This window comes from Choloepus didactylus, chromosome 14, assembly GCF_015220235.1.
Source record: "Choloepus didactylus isolate mChoDid1 chromosome 14, mChoDid1.pri, whole genome shotgun sequence".
Taxonomy (NCBI): domain Eukaryota; kingdom Metazoa; phylum Chordata; class Mammalia; order Pilosa; family Megalonychidae; genus Choloepus; species Choloepus didactylus.
Genome location: NC_051320.1, coordinates 9,782,679 through 9,808,526, shown reverse-complemented (window position 1 = coordinate 9,808,526; position 25,848 = coordinate 9,782,679).

Sequence of the window (25,848 nt, the reverse complement as noted above, 5' to 3'; positions counted from 1 at the left end):
AGCCTGCTATAAATCAGAAGTTGTTAGTAATTTGAGACTCAGACTGTCACTCTTTTTAAAATAAAAACATTATTATCATGTTCTTAACCACCAAGACACCTATATGCTTGTGCTAATATTATTTGCTTACATTCAAAGCCAGGGATGGAGGGCAGGAGGAGGGCTGGAGGAAGGGGAAAGAATGGAGAGGGTGGTGCCAACAACCTTTGCTAAGAGCTGGAAGAAATCAGTGTGTCTCTGATGCCTCTCACTTTGTATATATCTCCCAGTGCTGTCCCATCTATCTCCCAACACCCCCAGTGCTCCTTGTTCCCCAGCAGTTACTTGCCATCCCCCTCCTCCACAGAAGTCCTCTCCTCTCAGTGTCTGTGAGCTCTGCTCCACACACCTGCTTATGGGCACGGGGTGGAGAGTGTCCACTAAATTATGCAGTAAATCCTACGGTGCTTCAATTTTCCAGACTTTAAAAAAAAAAACAAAACTTTTGGACAATGATGTGCAGATTTTTATTTAAATATTGAAATTACCTTGTAACAACGGTTTTTATAATGACAGCTGTGAGAAACAAGCAAAAAGGAGTAAATGCTCACCTGATTGTGGGGAAGGAAAGAATTTATTTACAATCTTGCAAGAATGGATGCACAGCCAGAAATATGGCAGGTATGCCAAACAATAGAACGTAGCAAAATTTATCCTAAGCCCAACACACATGTCCCTCCCCTGTTTCTCCATTGGCTGGATACTCCAAAGGGTACAGCCTATCTGAGAGAGGTAACTAGTCTGCCTTTAGGATTTTAAATTGTACAATCTATCAGAGAGTTAACTAGTTTAAATTTCTCACTGAGGGTTCCCCCTTTGATATACCCCACGTCCCCTTACATTCCAGTAATCCTGGTTATTGTTCCCATATAAGGAGCTGGTGATGATTCTAGGCTTATGTCATGGCTCTCTCTCTCCTTCCCCTTACCATGGAGCCAGTTTAGGCCAGTTTTGCCACCAAGTCTCCGTTTTCCCTATTCCATGTTGCCTTTGTGCTAAACTTAACCCTTTCTTACAGATTCCCTCCTCTTTCTTTTTAAACTCTTTTTAGTTTTCACATTCTAGTTTTTCAAATTTGCTAAGAGCTTTTTCACATTCCTTATCATAGAGATCTTTCTCTTTGAGGGGGGTATAGATTGTCCTGCTGATTTTCTCGGTTAAGGCAGTTTTGATGAGTCTCTGAACTAACCCCCGGGCACATGGGATAATGCAACACCCAACCGCTGTGAGTACTCTGGCTGAAATGATAAAGGAAGTTAAAACAGACATTGGAACTCCTTTTCATTTCCCAAACCAATTTTCCAACCATCCCATGAGTGGGTTGTTAATGATAGAATTTTCTGCTACTTTTTAGATAAGGCTGTTAAGCCTTGTAAAGCTTTGGTATAGTTCCATCAGGTGCTGTCTTGTTGGGGATGAATGTGCAACAGCTTCCTGCAATCATAACACAGACACCTCCCTTTTCAGCTAGCATCATCTCTAGGGCCATCTTATTTTCCCATGCCATTCGGCTAGCAGCATCTAACTGTCCTGTTATTCCCTTAACAGCATCCCTGGTACAGTTGATAAATCTTTGCTGATTATAATAGATATAATTGATCCAATCCACATTTTTATTGATGGTGATCCACCAGAATAAGAATGATTCAATCCTGCAGCCACTTGGTTTCCAGCTTTAAACTCATCTGGGACTCCATGGGGAACCCCTATTCTATCTAAATAGATTTGTTCATTAAAGGAACCAGATACATTTTGTACATTTTTTTAATCTCTTTTGCCTTGGGTTGGGACTTTTTCTTTACTTTCAAATGTCAGGGTGAATGGGATAGCTAATTGAACCAGAGCACAGGTTCCTCCCCACTTCTCAGGTAGTGTGACACCCTTTCTGCAGTGCCACCAGAGGTCTGCTTGGGGTGTAGCTAAGATCGAGAAGTTGCCAGTACTATCCTTACTCACATTCCACACTCGTGTACACAAGACCATGGTTCCAAGATCCTGATCCCCTTCTTCCCATCTGGAGAGACAGGCAGAGTGGTTTCCAGGACCAAGGCGAGAAGCTAGTACAGCCTTGACACTTTCCTTCAGGACTGGAGGGAAGAGGGAGGATAATGTACTACAACTTTCACCAGGAGCAGCATTTTGAAAGAGGAGCATCATACACTTAAACTCCATTTTATACTTTTCCATACCCAAGGGGAAGGGCACAATCTGAGCAGTGGGTCACTTTTGTTTAGACTCTGGATAGTATATTTGACCCACTCTACCCCGGCATTTGTATCTCCATAACCTGTCTCTATTTCTATAGTGTGCTTTAACTTTCGGCCTCAGGTATTCTAATGAACTTGGCATCATTTTGAACCAGAGAGTTGGACTCCAGCCAAGTTTACCTTAATGGTTTTCCCTCCAACATGGGTGAGACCCATCCCTTATATTGTGTTGTCCAACAAACAGCATTTCAAGAGTAACAGGGGTCAGGTGACTCATAAGTTATACCCCCAAATGTCCCCCCACCGAAAAATCTTGCTCTCTATCTGGACAGTAAATACTTATGTTCCTCCCGCAGTTGTTGCTGATGTTCTAAATGCCCACAGGTAATTACCTGACAAGCATCAAACTGCACAGTTTGGGATTTTAAGCCCTCAATTACATTTACAACCAATTTGATGGAATTTGTTACACTTTGAACGTGGAACATTACAACTAATATAATTAATTTCATATTTAGGCTGAACATAAGGTACTATGCAAGCAAAAGATTTGATCCACCCCCCTCTTCTCTCCCAATATGCTTTCTTTTTAGAGTGATTCTCAGGGGATCTGAGGTTTTACTTTCCAGGACTTGGGCTGAGTGGTTGGGTACTTATTGTCTGGTTCAGGCACTGGTCTCTTTACTCGGGTGTAATCAGTCCAGCCTCTTTCTGTTTTTTGGACAGCCATTTCAGTCATCAGCAAGACTTGATAGGGTCCTTCCCAGCTTCATTGAAGTTTGGATTTTATCCATGACTTAACTAGGACCCAACTGCTGGGTTGGTATCAGTGGACAGCAAATTCAAGAGGTGGGGTCTGGGCCAGCAAACCACGATGCCTGAGGGATGATAAAGTAGAAGACAAGGCCAGTGTATAATTTTTAAGGAAGAGATCTTTTGTATCTAGGGAAGGGAGTTCTCAGTCTTCCTGAGACAAGGCAAACCAACATAAGGGGGAATTCCCAGTTCTTTTCTAGGGGCAGTTCTGATCCTTGAGCACTTGATCCAGGGTAACTTTATTTCCAAGACTAATTCAGAAAGATGTTGTCTTAAGGTTTGATTCATTCTCTCCACTCTCCTGAGGATGGGGGATGCCAGGGAGTGTGGAAGTCCCAAGCGACACCCAGGCTTCCGATGACATTCTGCAACACACAAGAGGTAAAGTGGCTGCCATTGTCAGAGTCTACATTCTCCACTAACCCATAATGGGGAATGATTTGTTTACAGATAATTTTAGAAGTCCCTAATGCTCTCTCTCTCTTTCTCCTTACCATGGAGCCAGTTTAGGCCAGTTCTGCTGCCAAGTCTCCATTTTCCCTATTACATGTTGCTTTTGTGTGAAAACTAAACTTAACCTTTTCTTACAACAGCCAAGCATATCCTTTATTCCTTCTTCAGAGTTCGAATGAATTCTTTTCACAGGGCTGCCAACTTATATCATCTTAGGCTTGTAGAGCCCCAGCTCATCTACCTGCTTACTCAAGAAATGCAAATCTCTTCACCACAATCTTGGTAACAACAAAGGGAATGTGTTTCTAGCAGTGCAGAGGTAAGAGGAACCATCCTGGGGATGATTTTAATTTTTGAAGATATTGATGAGGTTTCCTGATAATTCTGTTGGCATTTTCTCTAAGCAGTGAGGGTATAGAGGTACTAGAAGTGGAGCCTCTCAAAAATAACATCATCACTTCGTACACTGCCCCAGCCCTGGCGCTGGTGCTGTCACTGCTCTGTGAAAGGAGGCTGTCCCCTGTCGGTGTAGGATGCTGACCCAGATCCCAAACCCTGAGCATCTTCAACAGGGACATTATTTCCTCCTGACACCTGGTTCAGTGAGTGGATTTGATTATTACTGTTGTAGAATTCTGGCAAAAAAAAAAAAAAAAAGGGAAATAGTAGTCCTTTTCAGTCTCCCTGTGTTTTTCATTAGATTTTGAAATTTCGGATTATAAAAGACTTGACAGTCATAGAGATATTACATGTGGTAGCAGTAGTTTTACTGAAACAACTTTCTTAAAATTCATTTAGGTTTTCTCTAATTATCAGATTCTTTTCCAAACAAGTATTCTGTAAATCCAAGTGGATTACTGGTGTGCTAGAGACTTGTTATAGAACAGCATTCTGTTTATTCTACATCAAAAATAGTTTGCGACAGCATGATGTTCGTCTGCAGTGATTGTAAGGTGTTCAGATTCTGTAAATCCAAATGTTATAAAAACTTTAAAAGAAGCATGGTCCTCACAAGTTCAGGTGGGCTAAAGCATTCCAAGGGGCAGATAGTAAAGAGTTTACAGTGGATAATTCATCTGAATTTGAAAAATGTAGAAATGAATCTGTCAAGTATCAGCGAGAGCTATGGAATAAAACTATTGATGCAGTGAAGAGAGCCAAAGAAATTAAACAGAAATACCAAGCTAACTTTATAATGAACAGGTTAAAAATAAAGAACAGAAAGTCAGGACGTCAAAGAAGTCATGCAAAACATCCAATGCAGGCTCTTCTTGCAGGCAAAGGAAAGAAGCTGAAAAAAATTGCACAGCAGTTACAACAGGATGTGGACATGGAAGATATTTCTCAAAAATCTTACTGTCTAACCATTTCTATATGTGCATTTGAAAATCTCTTCTGGAGTCTTGGAACTTCTAATCTACTGATTTAGTTTTTTCATATGGTCATTCAAATGAAAGGTAATTGAAAATACATTTCTCCTACATTGCTTTCTATAAATCATCAGATGTTATGGATATTCGATTGCATCTCAACTTTAAACCTTCACTGAAAATTTGCAATATGTAAATCATGAAAATTCTGTTTGTAAGTACAGAAGTGAATTGTAGGCACAAAATGGTCATGTCATTTGGATAATGGCTCTAGGCAGCTTTTATGTAATATGTAATGACAAAAATTCTTGGCTGATGATACATACAATAAAACTTTCTTTGCAGTAAGAAAAAAAATAGTTTGCATAAGTTAGTCTTGATTACCATCTAAAATATTTTTAAATGTTTTTTGCATGAAAATTTATGTTGTATTTTTAAAACTTCAAGGGCTTTTCTATTTTTCTAAGTCAGTTAATTGTACTTTTAAAAAAGTATTTTGTATCTACTTTTATAACTTCATCAGAATAAAATATATTGGAAGATATGGCTGATTAAAAAAAATCTATAGCACAGTATATGTTGATAAATATGAAAGAAAATTAAGCAGTGAAGGGGGGTAGAGTACAAGAAGGGAAAGGTCAAGTACAAACTTAAAGAGGGTGGCCAAGGAAGGCCTTGCACGTAAGCAAAGAAGTGAAGGAGGTCGTGGAAACAGGCCTGTGGGTCTCTGGACAAAGTGGATTCCATGACAGAGAAGAGCAAGTCCAAGGCCCTTAGAGGGAGGGAGCCTACAGGTCCAAGGGCTGGCGGGGGCCATGGGGAAAGCAGCAGAGCCAGCAGTGGGGGTGGCTGGCCGGGGCAAGGCAGGAGGTGAGGCCTGAGATAACAGGGCCTTGGAGACCTGTCAAAGGACTTTGATTTTTACTTTGAGTGAAAAGAGAAGCCATAGGGGGGTTTTTAGACTGGTTGAGAGCAACAGGGGGTAGGCATAGATAGAGGAGAAAAGAGGAGCAAGACCTGAGCCTGGGGCTATTGATTATTAAGAGTAGAGGAAAAAGGAGGAACCAACAAAGGAGCCTGTGACAGAGCAAGGGACAAAACAAGAGGAGTGATCTCTTGGTGAAAAACTTAAATATTCCAATAAAAAGGGAGTGATCCCTGAAGTTTTGCTAATAGATCAAGTAAAATGAGGTTTGAGGATATACCATAGCACTTAGCAGCACCGAGACTATTCTTTACTTAAAAACAGTAATTTAAATGGTTCAAGAAACAATGGGATGAGAAAAAGTGGACACAGTAGATATAGACAACCCTTTTGAAGAAAGGAAAGCAGAGTAGAGATTGGGGCAATAGCTGACCTGAGAGCCTGATCAAGAGAGAGTTTATGAAAAAGCATATTTGAGAGTTGATGGAAATGATCCAGTAGAGACAAACTGGTTGTATAGGAGTCAGAAAGGACAATTATTGGCTCCAGTGCTTGAATCGATGGGAGTGGTAGTATCAGAAGGGGAAGGGCTGTCCGAGGTTAGGGACAGGTACCTCCATCCACAGAACAGAAAGGCCAAGAGAATGTTTTCAGATGCAGGAAGTAGGTGGATAAGAGGTGTCTCCGTTTGTTAAGCTGCTGGAATGCAATACACCAGAAATGGATTGGCTTTTACAATGGGAATTTATTAGTTCACAAATGTACAGTTCTAAGGCCATGAAAATATCCCAATTAAGGCATCAACAGGATGATACCTTCTCTGAGGAAAGGCTGATGGCATCTGGGGTCCCTCTGTCACATGGGAAGGCACATGGCTGGAGTCTGCTGAGCCTTCTCTCCTAGGTTTTCTTGCTTTCAGGTTCTGTCTCTTTCACCTTCTGTGGGTCCTTGCTGCTTCAACCAGGGCTTTTCTCTGTAAGTTCTCTCTGTGTGTTTCTCTCTCTGAGCTCTCTGGCTTTTTCCTGTCCTTTATACTTTCATAAAAGACTCCAGAAAAGGATTAAGACCCACCTTGAATGGGGTGGATCACATCTCAATGGAAACAACCTAATCAAAAGGTCCCACTCACAATAGGTTTGCCTACACAGGAATAGATTAAAAGACTATGGCCTTTTCTGGGGTACATAACAGCTTCAAACCACCATAGAAGGGACGGAGTTTATAGAATTTTGTACTTTCTTTTTCAGAGAAAAAAGAAAGAGCCATTGCTGAGACTGGGGACAGGAAGGAGGAGCTGGACATTTGTGATGAAACGCTGTGTGAAAGAATCATCTAGCTGAGGGGCAAGTGATCAGAAGTGTGGAAGGATGGCTGGACTGCATTAAGGGCCCATTAGACTCAAAGTGAGACCAAATGCTATGTCAACATCATCTATTGTTGATTTCTTAATTTGTTCATTTTATATCCACTCCTATGGAACTATCCACAAAATCACTGCTTTCATCCGATAGACGTCTTGAGCTGAGATCACATGCAGCGCAGGATGCAAAGCCTGCTTCTGAAAATTCCCTTCAGGGGTATTCATGCCCAAAATAGCCAGAATCTAATCACAAGGACTCATCACATCAACCCAAATTGAGGGCCACAACAACAAGACTGTACTTTAAAAAATTGTCAAGGTCAAGAAAGACAAGGACACTGTGATGAACTGCTCTAGATTGAAGGAGAATAAAAAGAGATAAAAGCTAAATGTAACATGAGATCCTGGATTGAATCCTGTACCTAAAGAGAAAAGGTGATTGTAAAGCACTGTATCAATGTTAATTTCCTGATATTGATGAATAGACTCTGTTTACGCTAGAGTGTCCTTATTTTGAGGAAATACACATTGAAGTGTTTAAGATAGTGGGACATAATGGCTGCAATTTACTTTCAAGTGGTTCATAAAATATTTAATAATAGCACTGGTATGTGTGCTTGTGTGTGTGCGTGTGGTGTATGCAGAGAGAAAGAGAAAAGAGAAGAGAGGACACAAAGGGTAAACAGAAGACCTTTGTACTATTATTTCAAGTTTTCAGTAAGTTTGAAATTATTTCAAATTTAAAAATTTAAAAAGCAAAAACTTGTTTTCTAATACATTTTTCTTTTGTCAAAAATAATATGTGATCATAATAGATAATAAAGAATATATAAATGGACAAAATGAAAACAATAAAATTCACCCATAATTCCATTCATCAGAACAAACTATTAACTTTTTTGTCTATATTATTTCAGTCTTTTTAAATGTTCCAATTGTTAAGAAGTCAACATTATTTCCTAGTAAGACAGTAGATCACTCCATCAGTAAAGCAAAGAAAATCATCAAACTATGACCCCAATTTTGCATCTTCAGAGATGACCATGCCCCCTTATTCTCATACATGAAAGAACTGCCCCCACATGTGTGATAATGCCCCAGAGAAAAAGACAAGCTGCCGGTCACTCTTCAGAAAAGATGTGTCTTCCTAGACATGGACACCCAAATTCGAGATGTGGGTAAAGAGAAGGGAGCATCCTTTCTCATCAGCTCTCAAGGAACATGAGGATGTTGAAGCAAGAGTCGGTGTTAGAGATATTTAGGAGGGAGAGCTGAAGACAAAGAAGGACAAGGAGGTGAAGATTGGAGAGACAGGATGTGATGAAAAAAAAAACAGCACAATCAACCGTAGAGAGAGTTTCAAATATAGAAAGGCTCAAAACATCATAGATACTTATCTTCTTCCAAGCATTAAATCAATTTTATACCTAAGAAGGTAACTTTGACTTATGAGGCTTTTCAAGTTAATGGATTCTGGCTAATCCTGGCCAGCTGTCTGTTCCCAGTAAAGTTTAGACTCTGGGAAAACTTACTTAACCTTATTATAATTTAAAGTGTGTTGCTAGGTAACTGCATCCAAGGTTCTTTCTGATCCCTAGATCAAGATACCCGTGTGAAAAAGTCAGTAAGCTAATTTGAAGATTACAGACAGTTGATACACTCTTCTAAAAACTTTAATCATCTCTTATCTATGGAACTTTCTTTGCTTGAGCAAAGGCAGGCAATTTACTACAGGAGGTGAATATTCACTTGCATGGTTCTCTTTGTCATCTTTTTAAAAATATGAGGGAATGGCATCAGTCCCTCCCACTGAAAGTTACAGAAGTGTGAGACAGCAGAGTATGAGCTGAAAATACAAAATATCTTTCCCTGCACCTTCTTATCGAGGGAATAGGGGGTCAAACAGAGAGAGCTGTTATGTTGGGACACTTGGACACTGGCAGAACACAGCCCTACGAGGGTTAAGATGGAGATGGGCTCAGGAGCACTAAGGTTTGATGGCAGGACTCTGGTTTATAGGAAACAAGAATGGAGGGAACTGAAGGCAGGAACTCAGTGCCTCGGGGAGAGGTTCAAGGCATCCTACTTAAACGGTGAATTGTCAGCCTTGTTCTAGTGTTCAGCATCCTACGAATGAACTCATAGATTGGGCATTTACTTTTTTTAATGTCATAACACAGTTGTGGAGTGTAATACTAAACACTTCATTTATTGGACAAAAAAAATTAAGTGCCACAAAATTATCATGTATCCATTAAGTCTATGAAGAGAAGACTGCAAGTGCCAATGACTGCATTGGACATGTCAAACAAGAATGATTCAGAAGCAGTCACTTCATAAATCTTTTTCAAATAAAATATGCTTGAAGTGGCTCTTTTGGTGCAGAAACCAAATCAAATGAGAACAGGGAATATTTCCCAAAAAAATCCTGGTTGGTGCCTTCAGCCATTCTTGTTACTCAGTCTGATTTTCATTTTCTCGTTAAAATCCAATCTATGACACATTTAAACTTCTCTCCATCCAACAGTAATAAGTAGAAAGCAATAAGCTGCACATATCCCAGAGTGCAATACCCATAGAAGGCTCCATATAACACCTCAGTTGGCAAAACCTAAGACAATCACTGATTGCACAAACCTGACACACTGTTGTGTAGGAGGGGATGAAATGTATCCATAATAAGTATAGCAATGTTTGAATAGAGACACAATTTTTCCCTGTTTCATGAGGGAATATTTTTTAACAATTCAAAAATCAGGTTGAGGAAAAATTATTTTGATCCTAAACATTTAAAAGGTTGGGCAGCATCTCAGCCATTTCTGTTATAATTGTTCCGCTAAATCTGCTTTGTTGACAGTGATGCACTGGGCTGTAATTCAGCAACATTCTGGCCTGAAGGCTCAAAAACTAATCATCTTTTTCATGGAATTGCCCATAGTTGCAATTATTGTCCCTTCCTCCAGTGGGAACCTACAAACAAACAAACAATCCTAAATAATTTAAGTTCTTCATTTTAACTTTATTTAAATACCATGGGAAAATAAGGCTTCAATTTTCTTGTATGTTTATAAAGTAATTCATTTCCTATTTAATAAGTAAGGGAACCTCATTTCCCCCTGAAATGTTTTGTTGCAAGTTAGTTAATTCTGGGCAGAACACTGGACATTGGTTGGGACGTTCCCAGGCTTACCCCCAAGTGAGGCCAACATGATGTTTGACAAGGGTTAAGGGAAATAAGCTTTCGGTATTACGTTGAACAGAAGGGTGAAAGGAGGTCACACATCAAGTCTGTGGTGTTTGTGCTGCCAGGAGATGGGCACCTTCCTTCCTGGGCTGACACCGCACAGCCGTTCTTTGGACTATGCCCACTACTGCGGGATTCCCCCATCAGAGCAGGCCTGTAAGGAGCTCATCAGCCAATACAGGAGAAAAGGGAGTAAACTGGCAGGAATAGTGCCATGAGATCCTTTGCATGTACCAACAGAAGGGACTGAGAGGGCTTCCCAGAAGATGCTGCTTGTAAGCGGAATCGTGGAAGAGGGCAATGAAGGCCAGAGAAGGGAGGGGGTGTGGAAAGGGGAAGATGGGAAATGGGAAAGGAAATGCAGCACGTGCAAAGCCCAGAGGCAGGACAGAGCCCGCAACTGCGGGGAACAGCTCAGAACTGAGCTTGACTTTTCCCCCAGTGTGGTCCAGAAGCCGCCCCCATAGGAAGCCCCCAAAGGGCCTGTGGAAATGCAAATTCCTGAGCCCTGAACCTGATCTACCGGATCAGAATCAGGAACCCAGGACTTTTGCATGTTCAATAAACATTCTAGAGGATTCTTACACTCACTAAATTTTATATCCTTGAGCATGGCACAAGTATGAAGAAGGAGTAAGAGACAAGAGATAAATCTAGAGAAGTAGGAAGTGCTCCAACCACCATGTGCTTGAACACTAGGATTTGGAACTTAGGTCCTTTCTGAGGACAGCAGAGAAGCTGCAGCCAGGATTTATATCAGAGCATAAAGGAGAAAGAATTCTACTTCAGAAAAGTCATTCTAGATCCATGTTAGAGCATAGATTGGAGCTGAGCAAGATTCACTCAGGTGGCTACAACATTAATACAGGTAAAGCTTGGAGAGCAAAGAGATAAGGAAAAATAGTCAGATAGCAGAATGGACCACAGCTGGGGATTGAGCCTATGGAGTTGGTAGTGGTAGGCGGGGTGGGGCGGTTTTAAAGACAGGGGGACCTCAAGAGTGTAGCCTGAGAACTGGAGGGATGGTGCTGGCCACAAGGGGGGTGGGAGAGGGAAATCCAGGTTCCGGTGTTGACTGTGAAGTACCTGTGTGTGTGGAACTCAGGCTCAGGAGACACACTTGGGATGCAGTTATAGCCTTGAAAGGCATCAATATACAGTGGTAAGAGAAGATGAAGAAAAACAAGTCTGTGGTATCTTTTCTTCATAACATAGGAAGTAAAGTGACTCCCCTATTCTTAGTAGAAGGAGGTGTCATGGACATCTCTTAAGAAACAGAGGGACTTAGGGGACTCCACATTCTGATGGCTCCTTCCCACCCACTGAACTGATCTGGGAGCCAATACCTGTTGTTCTTTCCCCCAGTTCAGACCTACCCTGCTACCTGCATCCACCTGCTGTTCACACACACACACACACATACACACACACACACAAACACAATGCATGCATACACACACACACTTACCAGCTACTTTTCTGCAAACACAAGTACTATTCCCTGACTACTTACCACTTCACACACAGGCCCATTCAGGTAGCAAGGAAGATTGACATTTCTCCTTGTTTTATGGTTAGGTTTTGTCAATAGCAAAAAGAGCTGATGTGAAGACAAAGAAGCAGAGCAGTCATTTTAAATCACATTCTGCACTCATAGTCAACTGTTTCTTCTATCCCTGAAGTTTCAGACATTGCTCCCTCTTTTGACTCCTTTCTTAAATATTTTCTTCTCCAGATTTTTTCTAACTTCAAACTTATTATATAGAATCAAGTAGTGTAAAGCAAGGAGTCAATGACCTTCCTACTGTGCTTTTTATGCTGAATGGAGTAGTGAGGGGTGCCTCGTTGGTTGAGTATACATGGATCATTTCCCAAGGAGACTGGAAATCAAGGATTTCTAGAAGGAAGATACAGTAATTTAGGCTGAGACAAAAAGGTGTCAGAGAGCTGTGCATGCAAAAAGGCCCTTACACCACAGCAGCCCTCATATCATCATAAAAATTATATGTTGTTAGTGGCACTTAAACAGCTTGCAAAAATACCTTCCTTTCTGAAGAAACAAAACCTATTTCTGAGAACCCCACCTTAACCAATTTCTTTCTTTCTTTCTCTTTTTCCTTTTAAAAACTGTCACCTTATAGCCCCAACTTAGGACACAGTTTGGAATGTTACCTGAATCAGTGCTCCCCAAATTGCAATTCTAAGACCCCAAATAAATGCCTTTTTGTTGCCTTGCAGCTCATTTTATCATTTCTCAGTTGACATAATCAAGAGAAAGAAACTGCTTTTCTGGGTTAAGGGCTTACACACAAGCCCTTGTCCACAGTTTTGACTGACCCATTTTCCCACTTCTGTCTTTCTGGAGACCTTTTAATTGTATTAAATCTCCCTAATTGATCCTCTAATTTTCCTTATTTTTTCTTGATTTTTTTTTATCTTTGTTGTTATTTTTCTTAACTTCCTATTAGATTTCTCCTTATACTTTGTGCTCCAATACTTCTATCGCTTTTAAAATTTGTAACATCTCTGTTTATTGTTCTGAAAAGCCCTTCTTTTTCTTCTACAACTCCTGTTCTTTTTTAATGTGCCCAATGTCTTCTCTAATCTTTCTGAGGACATTACGAGGTTTGTTGAAGCCCTCCTCTGCTCTGTGCATCACTGGCATTATTTGCTCATGTTGTTTCTCTAGGGGCTGTCTGCTTTCAGGTTGGAGGGTTTCATGGGATATGTCAAAATACTTGGCTATTGGTTCATATTTAAGAGCAGGCACTGAAAAGATGATTGGAATCTCCAAGTGTTTGGGCAAAGCACATTGATTTTTTTTTAAATACTCATTTTATTGAGATATATTCAGATACCACACAGTCATACAAAACAAATCATACATTCGGTTGTTCACAGTACCATTACATAGTTGTGCATTCATCAAAAACATCAATCCCTGACACCTTCATTACCACACACACAAAAATAACAACAATAATAATTAAAATGAAAAAGGGCAATTAAAGTAAAAAAGAACACTGGGTACCTTTGTCTGTTTGTTTCCTTCCCCTATTTTTCTACTCATCCATCCATAAACTAGACGAAGGGGAGTGTGGTCCTTATGGCTTTCCCAATCCCATTGTCACCCCTCATAAGCTACATTTTTATACAATTTTCTTAAAGATTCATGGGTTCTGGGTTGTAGTTTGATAGTTTCAGGTATCTACCACCAGCTACCCCAATTCATTAGAACCTAAAAAGGGTTGTCTATATTGTGCATACGAGTGCCCACCAGAGTGACCTCTTGGCTCTTTTGGAATCTCTCTGCCACTGAAGCTTATTTCATTTCCTTTCACATCCCCCTTTTGGTCAAGATGTTCTCCATCCCACAATGCTGGGTCTATATTCCACCCCGGGAGTCATATTCCACGTTGCCAGGGAGATTCACTCCCCTGGGTGTCTGATCCCACATAGGGGGGAGGGCAGTGATTTCACCTTTCAAGCTGGCTTAGCTAGAGAGAGAGGGCCACATCTGAGCAACAAAGAGGCATTCGGGAGGAGGCTCTTAGGCACAACCATAGGGAGGCCTAGCCTCTCCTTTGCAGCAACCGTCTTCCCAAGGGCACGTCCTGTGGTAGAGGGCTCAATCCATTAAACCACCACCCCCTCTGTCAGTGGGCACATTAGTAACTCTCGAGGTGGGGCAGGCCAATATCCCTGCATTCTCCAACAGCTCCTCAAGGGGGCTCTGCACAATTTTTCCCTTTTTTTTTTTAAAACTTTTTTTTTAAAATCAACTGCATGAAAAATTAAAAAAAATTTTTTTTTAATTTAAAAAAACATACAATAAAAGAACATTTCAAAGAGACTATAACAAGGGAGTAAGAAAAAGACAACTAACCTAAGATAACTACTTTACTTCCAACATGTTCCTACTCTACCCCAAGAAAGTAACCTAATATAGCAACATTTCTGTGAACTTGTTCCTACTATACCCATCAGAAATTAACAAAGCATAGTCATTCCTGGGCATTCCCAGAATGTTAAATTTACCCACGATAGCTTATCTGTTCTTATTGGGTTATCGTTCCCCCTTCACTAATTGCTCTCTATCACTAGGGCCCCTACATTCTCCATTATAAACCATTTATTTTACATTTTTCAATGTTCACATTAGTGGCACCATATAATATTTCTCTTTTTGTGCCTGGCTTATTTCGCTCAGCATTATGTCTTCAAGGTTCATCCATGTTGTCATATGTTTCACGACATCGTTCCTTCTTACTGCTGCGTAGTATTCCATTGTGTTATATACCACATTTTATTTATCCACTCATCTGTTGAAGGATATTTGGGTTGTTTCCATCTCTTGGCAATTGTGAATAATGCTGCTGTGAACATTGGCATGCAGATATCTGTTCGTGTCACTGCTTTCCAATCATTCGGGTATATACCAAGAAGTGCAATCTCTGGATCGAAGGGTAACTCTATATCTAGTTTTCTAAGGAACTGCCAGACTGACTTCCAGAGTGGCTCTACCATTATACACTCCCACCAACAATGAATAAGAGTTCCAATTTCTCCACATCCTCTCCAGCATTTGTAGTTTCCTGTTTGTTTAATGGCAGCCATTCTAATTGATGTGAGATGGTATCTCATTGTGGTCTTAATTTGCATCTCTCTAACAGCTAGTGAAGCTGAACATTTTTTCATGTGTTTCTTGGCCATTTGTATTTCCTCTTCAGAGAACCGTCTTTTCATATCTTTTGCCCATTTTATAATTGGGCTGTCTGTACTATCATCATTAAGTTGTAGGATTTCTTTATATATGCAAGATATCAGTCTTTTGTCAGATACAAGGTTTCCAAAATTTTTTTTCCCATTGAGTTGGCTGCCTCTTTACCTTTTTGACAAACTCCTTTGAGGTACAGAAACTTCTAAGCTTGAGAAGTTCCCATTTATCTATTTTTTCTTTTGTTGCTTGTGCTTTGGGTGTAAAGTCTAGGAAGTGGCCTCCTAATACAAGGTCTTGAAGATGTTTTCCTACATTATCTTCTAGGAGTTTTATGGTACTTTCTTTTATATTGAGATCTTTGGTCCATTTTGAGTTACTTTTTGTGTAGGGTGTGAGGTACGGGTCCTCTTTCATTCTTTTGGATATAGATATCCAACTCTCCCAGCCCCATTTGTTGAAAAAATCATTATGACCCAGTTCAGTGACTTTGGGGGCCTTATCAAAGATCAGTCGGCCATAGATCTGGGGGTCTATCTCTGAATTCTCAATTGGATTCCATTGATCTATATGTCTATCTTTGTGCCAGTACCATGCTGTTTTGACAACTGTGGCTTTATAATAAGCTTCAAAGTCAGGGACTGTAACTCCTCCCACTTCGTTTCTCTTTTTTAGAGTGCCTTTAGCAATTCAAGGCATCTTCCCTTTCCAAATAAATTTGATAACTAGCTTTTCCAAGCCTGCAAAGTAGGTTGCTGGAATTTTGATTGGGATTGCATTGAATCTATAGATGAGTTTGGCTAGAATTGACATCTTAATGACATTTAGCCTTCCTATCCATGAACATGGAATATTTTTCCATCTTTTAAGGTCCCCTTCTATTTCTTTTATTAGAGTTACATAGTTTTCTTTGTATAGGTCTTTTACATCTTTGGTTAAGTTTATTCCTAGGTACTTGATTTTTTTAGTTGCTGTTGAAAATGGCATCTTTCTCTTGAGTGTCTCTTCAGCTTGTTCATTTCTAGCATATAGAAACATTACTGACTTATGTGCATTAATCTTGTATCCTGCTACTTTGCTAAAATTGTTCATTAGCTCTAGTAGCCGTATCATTGATTTCTCAGGGTTTTCCATATAAAAGATCATATCATCTGCAAACAATGACAGTTTTACTTCTTCCTTTCCAATTTGGATGACTTTTATTTCTTTGTCTTGCTGGATTGCCCTGGCTAGCACTTCCAGCACAATGTTGAATAACAGTGGTGACAGCGGGCATCCTTGTCTTGTTCCTGATCTTAGAGGGAAGACTTACAGTCTCTCAGCATTGAGTACTATGATAGCTGTGGGTTTTTCATATATGCTTTTTATCATATTGAGGAAGTTTCCTTCAATTCCTACCTTTTGAAGTGTTTTTAACAAGAAGGGATATTGGATTTTGTCGAATGCTTTTTCAGCATCTATTGAGATGATCATTTGATTTTTCCTTTTTGATTTGTTAATGTGTTGTAATATATTGATTGATTTTCTTATGTTGAACCATCCTTGCATGCCTGGAATGAACCCCACTTGGTCATGGTGTATGATTTTTTTAATGTGTCTTTGGATTCAATTTGCAAGTATTTTGTTGAGGATTTTTGCATCTATATTCATTAGGGAGATTGGCCGGTAGTTTTCCTTTTTTTGTAGCATCTTTCCCTGGTTTTGGTATTAGATTGATGTCAGCTTCATAAAATGTGTTAGGTAGTGTTCCATTTTCTTTGATGTTTTGAAAGAGTTTAAGTAAGATTGGTGTCAGTTCTTTTTGGAACATTTGGTAGAATTCCCCTGTGAAGCCATCTGGCCGTGGGCATTTATTTGTGGGAAGCTTTTTGATGACTGATTGGATCTCTTTGCTTGTGATTGGTTGATTGAGGTCTTCTGTCTCTTCTTTGGTCAGTCTAGGTTGTTCACATGTTTCCAGGAAATTGTCCATTTCCTCTACATTATCCAGTTTGTTGCCATACAGTTGTTCATAGTATCCTCTTATAATTTTTTTAATTTCTTCGGGATCTGCAGTTATGTCACTTTTTTCATTCATTATTTTGTTTATATGGGTCTTCTCTCTTTTTGATTTTGTCAGTCTAGCTAGGGGCTTGTCAATCTTGTTGATCTTCTCATAGAACCAACTTTTGGTGTTATTTATCCTCTCTATTGTTATTTTGTTCTCTATGTCATTTATTTCTGCTTTAATCCTTGTTATTTCTTTTCTTCTTGTTTTAGGATTGGCTCGCTGTTCATTTTCTAGTTTCTTCAGTTGATCCATTAGTTCTTTGATTTTGGCTCTTTCTTCCTTTTTAATATATGCGTTTAGTGCTATAAATTTCCCCTGAATACCGCTTTTGCTGCATCCCATAGGTTTTGGTATGTTGTGTTCTCATTTTCATTCATCTTTTTATATTTAGCAATTTCTCTTGCTATTTCTTCTTTAACCCACTGATTGTTTAGGAGTGTGTTGTTTAACCTCCAGGTATTTGTGAATTTTCTAAGTCTCTGATGGTTATTGACTTCTAATTGTATTCCATTGTGGTCAGAGAATGTGCTTTGAATAATTTCAATCTTTTTAAATTTATTGAGGCTTGTTTTATGTCCCAGCATATGATCTATTCTGGAGAAAGTTCTGTGAGCACTAGAGAAAAATGTGTATCCTGGTGAATTGGGATGTAATGTTCTATATATGTCCATTAAATCCAATTCATTTATCAGATTGTTTAGGTTTTCAATTTCCTTATTGGTATTCTGTCTGGTTGATCTATCTATAGGAGAGAGTGATGTGTTGAAGTCTCCCACAATTATTTTGGAACATCGGTTGCTTCCTTTAGTTTTGCCAGTGTTTCTCTCATGTACTTTGTGGCACCTTGATTGGGTGCATAAACATTTATGATTGTTATTTCTTCTTGTTGAATTGCCCCTTTTATTAGTGTGTAGTGGCCTTCTTTGTCTCTCAAAACATCCCTGCATTTAAAGTCTATTTTATCTGAGATTAATATTGCTGCACCTGCTTTCTTTTGGCTGTAGCTTGCATGAAATATTTTTTCCATCCTTTCACTTTCAATTTCTTTGTGTCCCTGTGTCTAAGATGAGTCTCTTGTATGCAGCATATTGACGGTTCTTTGTTTTATCCATTCTGCAAATCTATATCTTTTAATTGGGGAGTTTAATCCATTTACATTCAACATTATAACCATGAAGGCATTTCTTGAATCAGTCATCTTATCCTTTGGTTTATGTTTGTCATATATATTTTTCCCTCTCTCTATTAATATCCTTTAATTACCCATATCGAATCTCTTTAGTACTGAATCTTTCTCCATGTCTCTCTCTCCTTTCTTTGTTTCTCTGTCTGTAGGGCTCCCTTTAGTATCTCCAGTAGGGCAGGTCTCTTGTTAGCAAATTCTCTCAGCATTTGTTTGTCTATGAAAAATTTAAGCTCTCCTTAAATTTGAAGGAGAGCTTTGCTGGATAAAGTATTCTTGGTTGGAAATTTTTCTCACTCAGAATTTGAAATATGTCATGCCACTGCCTTCTCGCCTCCATGGTGGCTGCTGAGTAGTCACTACTTAGTCTTATGCTGTTTCCTTTCTATGTGGTGAATTGCTTTTCTCTTCCCGTTTTCAGAACTTGCGCCTTCTCTTCCATATTTGACAGTGTGATCAGAATATGTCTCAGAGTGGGTTTATTTGGATTTATTCTATTTGGAGTTCACTGGGCATTTATGATTTGTGTATTTAAAGATTTGGGAAGTTTTCCCCAACAATTTATTTGAAAACTCTTCTTAGACCTTTACCCTTTCCTTCCCCTTTTGGAACACCAATAAGTCTTATATTTGGATGTTTTATGTTATCTATCATATCCCTGAGGTCCATTTCGATTTTTTCAACATTTTTCCCCATTCTTTCTTTTGTGCTTTTATTTTCTGTTCTGTCATCTGCCAGGTCACTGATTCATTGTCCAACTTCCTCTAGTCTTGTACTATGAGTATCCAGAATCTTTTTAATTTGGTCAACCGTTTCTTTAATTTCCATAAGATCATCTATTTTTTTATTTAGTCTTGCAATATCTTCTTTATGCTCTTCTAGGGTCTTCTTGATGTCCTTTATATCCTGTGCCATGCTCTTCTTCATGTCCTTTATATCCTGTGCCATGGTCTCGTCATTCATCTTTAGTTCTTTGATTAGTTGCTCTAGGTTCTGGGTTTTCTGTGATTTTTTGATTTGGGTGCTTGGACTTGGGTTATCCATATTGTCTGGTTTTTTCATATGCTTTAAAATTTTCTGTTGTTTTTGGCCTCTTGGCATTTGCTTAACTTGATAGGGTTCTTTTAGGATTTGTAGACCAATTGAAATACTTATCTCTAATTTGTCAGATCTACAGCTTCATGGAGTACACTTTCTGTGACTAACCAGCAGGTGGTGTCCACGAGCCATCTGTTCCCCTCAAGCCAGTTCTCCCTCACTTTGCCTTTGTGTTGAGTGGGGGAGTGAGTCTTGTGGTGTCCAATTGGTGTACCAAGCTTGCGTGTGTAGTTGGTGTTGCCCGCCCTGTATATGGGGCATGTGTCTGGGCAGTCGGGGGGTGGCTCTAACAATGAAATCTCCCTGGTGTTCCTGGAGTTTTAAAGCTGCTGCAATAGTCTAATCTTTCAGCTCAGTCCTGCCAGAGTTTGTCTCTGCCACTGACCCACAAGTCCTTGGTATTTGCGTGTGGCCCCTGTGACTTGTGAGTTGGTAACTCTTCCAGACTGTGCACCCCCTGGTCCTCTGTTGAGGGATGACTGTGCTATGTCACAGGTGAGTGCCATCCCCTCAGGGTGGTTCTGGGCTGCTGGGCTGTGTAGGGAGGCTCCCAGTCTGCTGAAATGATGGCTGAATGGGGCGTTGTTAATTCACACTGCTCCACCTTCCCAACTCTGGGACAACCAGCTGAGGGTGCAGGGAAGGCTACTGTCCATGCCCAGTTTTGTGGTGTGTGCCTGTTATTTGAAGCACTTCCGTCACACTGGGTTGTCTGGGGCAGCTCTGGGCTATGGGGCTGGTGACGGGCAGAAGTGTTTCCTGTCCACCAGGATGATGGCTGTGAGGGGACGCCCCCCTTTTCTTGGGAAGTTGTGGTGTTTAGTGAATTTTCTCAGCCACTGGATTATTGTCTTTTGCCTCAGAGCTCTCTTAGTTCTGCTGTTGTCTTGACCTGACCAAATTGCAAGTCTTTGAGGCTTTCTGTATTGGACTTCTTAGAGTAACTGTTTTAGAAAAAGAAAAAAAGGGCCCTCCTCACAGATCTAATGGGTTATTGAAATGCCAAGAGACAAAGCAATTAGGGCCATTAAGGAAAGGTCCAGGGGGCAGAGAGATCAGTTTTTCTTCAGGATTTGCATATGAGCCTCAGGGCCTGAGCTCTGCCCTTCCCCTTTCTATGTTCACCAGAACTCCAAAAAGCCTCTGCTTTTATTTTTGGGTTTTTCTTGCTGTTTTTTGCTATCCCTATCTCCTCTCTGCTGGGCTGGCTGCTCTCAGATTCTCTGGTGTCTGGTCTCAGTGTATCTATGGTTGGAGTTTGGATAAGTAGAATGAGTTTCCAATAAGAGCCACCACTGCAGCTCTCCTTTCTCATTCCCAGCACTGATAGCACCTCCTCCCACAGAACTGAGCCAGGCAGGAAGGGGTTCAGGTCCCCTGGCTGCAAAAACTTACAGATATTGCTGATCTCAGCAGTTCCGCATGTTCATGAGTGTTGTATGAATTATGCCCAAAGTCAGATTGCTCTGTGGTGTCCAGTCCACGCAGTTCCTGGCTTTCTACCTACTTCCCTGGAGGAGTAACTAAAACATATACCTCACCAATCCACCATCTTGCCCCACCCTCCACATATTGATTTTTAAGTTTCATTTGAGTGACTGGTTAGGGAACTGGTCACTTCATTGAAGATCCCTAATTGTCAGAATCTATAAAGCTTTTTTCTTGGGTCAGTTACTTTCCTCAGAGACCAGTGAGCAATCTTACCCTCAGTATGTGTAAACATGGGTGATGATGTTCTCAGAGATGAGCAGAAGAAGGTGCTAGAGGACACTCATTTTTCAGCATTTAAGCTTTCACTTTTCAACTTTTTAGTGCAGTATTTCACTCCCTCCCCAGCTGTGCAGAGTGTCCTGATTCTAGACCTCTCTTGTTCAATATTTCCAGAGGGTAAGACTACAGTATTCTATAGTAAAGGGAAGGGGTGAGGAGGAGTGGGAAGACGGAGCTTCTGTCTATGTGAGGTCACGAAGGAGATTTAAGGGAGAGGGACTTCATTCTGCTCATTTAAAAGATTTTTAGTTCTGCCCTGCATTCCCACAATACTCTTGCTTCCTGAAATTTTTTGGAGTTCTAAGCACAAATCCACGCATTTTTCTGTCTATATGCTCCTCCTTTGTGGCCTAAATTGCTAAGCCAGTTACCATTCCTTCATTTGTTCTTCCAAACATTTTTAACCTCTCAAGTTCTACTGTCTTCTCTCGTTTCTTTGTCCCCATGGATTGTATCATTTTTGTTCTTGTACAGTCTGTTTTAGGTTCACAGCTGCTAAAACAAATATACATGGGGCTGGCTTAACAACAGGAAATATAGCTTCCTGGTTTCAGAGGCTAGAAGACTTGCTTCCTCTGAGTGTTGGTATTTTCTGGCTGCCTCCAATCTTTGGGTTTCCTTGTTTTGCATCATCTCCTTTCTCTTCCAGCTTTTGTTGACTCCCAGTTTCTGGCTGTTCCCATGGCTTCTCCTTTCGTGTCCAATTTTCTTTGTTTATAAGAGCTTCAGCCATATTGGATAAAGGCCCACCCTCTTTCAGTTTGGGCACCTTAACTCATAACATCTTCAAGGGTCCTATTTAAATATGGATTCACACCCACAGGACTTGGGTAAGTGTGTTGGGGGGTACAAGGATTCAACCCCAACACAGTCATTTGAGCTCAGTCAAATTTCTTATCAATTTCTAAATGTATTACATACTTTGTGTTTGAATTCTAGAGAAAATTGACATTATAGCTCAAGTAAATGCATTCTCAGCAATCCAAGAAGCAGAACCACATTGGGGGGAAAAAGATATTAAATGAAGATTTATGTGACAGCAAAAAGTCATTTTGTATAGAAATCAGTGTTATAGGAAAAGTGACGGTGTTCTAGACTAGGTTTTTTTTGCTGTGGGCTGAATCAATTATTTTAATTATACTCTTGGGAAAGCTATTGGAATTCAGTTAAAAGTGGTTTTCACTGGTATTTAATTTAGTGTATTTCTTTTGAGCAAAGGGAATTGACACATTAACAGGGTTATAATTGTGGTTTGACTCTGTGAAACAAAAAAATGCAAGGCTATAACAATCAAATTAAGAATTTCAACAAACATAATTAAAATTCACAGGGCCAGGCTCTATGAAGATGCAGGTCTAGAAGTCATTTATAACACAAATGCTAATTTTCTTTCTTTGGAAACCTGTTTTCCATTGACAAAAAATCTAGATATCTAAATAGAATGGCCTAATAACCTGAGGTAAATCAATACCATAAAATACAGTGCATCAGATAAAAGTATGGTAGTTCCATGTGGATTAGTATGGCTAGACTTCTAAGACATGTTATTGAGAGAAAAAAGCAAGAATCTCTGTAGAGTAGTCACCTCTGGGAAGGTGAAAGGACATTGGAAAGGAGGGTTTGGTTAGAGGAAACTTTTAACATTATCCATATAAAGTAACTAGTGCAAAGAGAATTGTTAATATATTACCTATATAATTAAAATAATTTTAAGAACAAATTTAATGTATCAATTAATCATTATTTTTTCTACTTAAGCAATGATAAAACAATCAAATTAAAGAGAGGTTCAAAGAAAATGGAATAAACATACTCAAACCTGTCTTTGCTACCACATGTAGCTATAAATTTTGGACAAAATGCATATAACAGCTATTTTACAGCCCTAAAAGATAATCTCTATGGATTAGAGAATACCAGAATTTGAAGGTCCAGTGAACCAGTGATGAGCTTCCCATTTTCTTCCAGTATACCCTGGCCTAAACTCAAGACAGCAAAGCCAAGAAGAAGGCATGTGTGGTCAGAGAGAACTCCAGGAGAAGCCTTCTAGTTCTGGCTCAAGGAGCAGGAAAGGAGAATCCTGATATTCACAAAAGGGAGGAAAGTATCTTCTTTTTTTAATCTTGTTGCTCTATTCTCTTATGTCCCAGCCCCCAGGCAATCCCACAGTGGTGGTAGCAGTGCTACTGGTGGCAGCAGAGGCTCACAGGTACCTAATATTCTGAGAGCAGAACTTACCTCTCTAATCAGAGGAGCTGTGGTCCCAAGAAAGTGGGGCTTTTTTCTCTGTGTCCTCTTATTGTCTGTCCCTGGATGCAAGCATGGTAGCTGGAACTGGGCAGCAAAGGGCGCAAGTAGAGTCACAGTTTTCCAGCAGGACAACTTAAAAGAGAAACACCAAGCAACTGGAAAGCACTAGAAAGATCACAAAGGGTAGAATGGGAAAGAAAACCCATAAATTTGTTTATGAAAAATCAATAGCAAAGATACTAGAGGTCATAAATGGATTCAGCAAAGTGCTGGGGTACAAGATCAACATGCAAAAATCAGTTGTGTTTCTATACACTAATAATGAGCAATCTGAGGAGGAAGCCAAGAAAAAAATCTGTTTACGATAGCAACTAAAAGAATCAAATATCTAGGAATAAATTTAACAAAGTATGTTAAGGACTTATGTGATGATGAGGTTCATGTGTCAACTTGGCCAGGTGATGGTGCCCAGGTGTCTGGTCAAAGAAGCACTGGCCTAACCGTTACTGCAAGGACATTTGTGGCTGGTTAATAAACCAGAAGGCTACTTTATTAAATCATCAGTAAATTGACTGCATCTGTGACTCATTTCATCAATGAAGGGCATGTCTTCCACAATGAGAGAATACAATCAGCTGGATTTAGTCCAATCAGTTGAAGACTTTTAAGGGAGAAGAGACAGAACCTTCATTTCTTCTTTGGCTAGCCAGTGTCATCTGGAGAGTTCATCAAACAACTTCATCGGAGTTGCCAGTTCGCTGCCTGCCCTGCAGAATTTGTACTCATGCATACCCACAGTTGCATGAGACACTTTCATAAAGTCTCATATTTTCAGATATTTCCTGTTGTTTCTGTTGCCCTAGAGAAACCTAACTAATACAACCTATACACAGATAACTACAAAGTTAGCTAAAATAATTCAAAGATCTAAATAAATAGGACATTCCATGCTCACAGATTGGAAGACTAAATATTGTTATGATGTCAATTCTACGCAAAATGATTTACAGGTTCAACACAATTCCAATCAAAATTCCAAAAGCTTACTTTGCTGAAATGGAAAAGTCAATTACCAAACTTATTTGAAATGGTAAGGGCCCAGAATAGACAAAACCATCTTGAAAATAAAGATCAAAGTTGACAAACTTACACTTCTTGACTTTGAAGCTTATTACAAAGCTACAGTGGTCAAAATGGCATGGTACTGGCACAAGGGTAGATCGATTTATAGACCAATGGAATCAAACTGAGAGTTCAGATATAGAACCCTATCACCTATTGTCAATTGATTTTTGATAAGGCTGCCAAGTCCACTCAATGGGGAAATAATAGGTTCCTTCAACAAATGGTGTCAAGAGAACTGGAAATCCATATGAAAAAGAATGAAGGAGAACCTCTATCTCATACCATATAGTAGAATCAACTCAAAGTGGGCCAAAAAACCTTAATATATGAGCTATAACTATTAAATTTGAGAAGAAAATGTAGGGACACATCTTCAGATCTTGTTTTAGGCAGTGGTTTATTAGACCTTACACCCAAACACAAGCAACAAATGAAAAAAAAAAAATAGATCAAATTAAAAGCACTGTTGCTTAAAGGACTTTATGATGAAAGTGAAAAGACAACCTACTCAATGGAAGAAAATATCCAATAATGGTTTAATGTTCAGAATATATAATGAAATCCCACAATTCAGCAATAAAAAGACAAATAACCCAATTTAAAAATGGGCAAAGACTTGAACAGACATCTCTCCAAAGAAGATATATAAATTAGCACATGTAGAGATGGTCAACATCATTGGCCATCAGAGGAATGCATATCAAAACCACAATGAGATACCATCTCACACCCATAAGAATGACTGCTATTAAAAAAATGGAAAATAACAAGTGTTGGAGAGGATATGGAGAAATAGGAACATTCATTCATTGCTGGTGACAATGTAAAATGGTGCAGTCACTGTGGAAGACAGTTTGGCAGTTCCTCAGAAAGCTAATTATCGAACTACCATATGACCCAGCAATCCCACTTCTAGGTATATACCCAAAAGAATTGAAAGCATGGACTTGAACAGATATTTGCACACCAATGTTCATAGAAGGATTATTCACAGTTGCCGAAAGATGGAAGCAACTGAACTGTCCATCAACAGAAGCACAGATAAATAAATTGTTATATATACCTACAATGGAATATTATTCAGCTGTTAAAAGGAATGAAGTACTGATATATGTGACAACATGGATGAACCCTGAAGATATCATGTGAAATGACATAAGCCAGACACAAAAGGAAAAATATTGCATGATTTCATTAATATAAAACAATAAGAATAAGCAAACTCATAAAGTTAGAATCTA